Below are 324 nucleotides of genomic sequence, written 5' to 3' on the forward strand. Positions count from 1 at the left end.
TAGACTAAGAATGTAACTGTCCCCATTCACACTCAAACACTTTCGCCTCGGAGGAATCCATACTTAAGTAACAAGAAGCATAATTATTAACATATTGCTATGACTGTTCAGTAACTTCATTATATTAATCCAGCCTAATAATTAATTCATACTTCTCTGCTTTGATTTATTTGTTTTTTCATTCTCATAACATATAAAGCTGCCTCGCTAATGCTATAGATAATAAGGTGTAGAGCTGATGAACACAGCAGGGACGTTTCGGGCCTAGACCCTTCTTCGTCAGCCTTCCTGCTCCTCTGATGCTGCTTGGCCTGCTGTGTTCAT

Source organism: Rhincodon typus, chromosome 8 (genome assembly GCF_021869965.1).
Source record: "Rhincodon typus isolate 14 chromosome 8, sRhiTyp1.1, whole genome shotgun sequence".
Taxonomy (NCBI): domain Eukaryota; kingdom Metazoa; phylum Chordata; class Chondrichthyes; order Orectolobiformes; family Rhincodontidae; genus Rhincodon; species Rhincodon typus.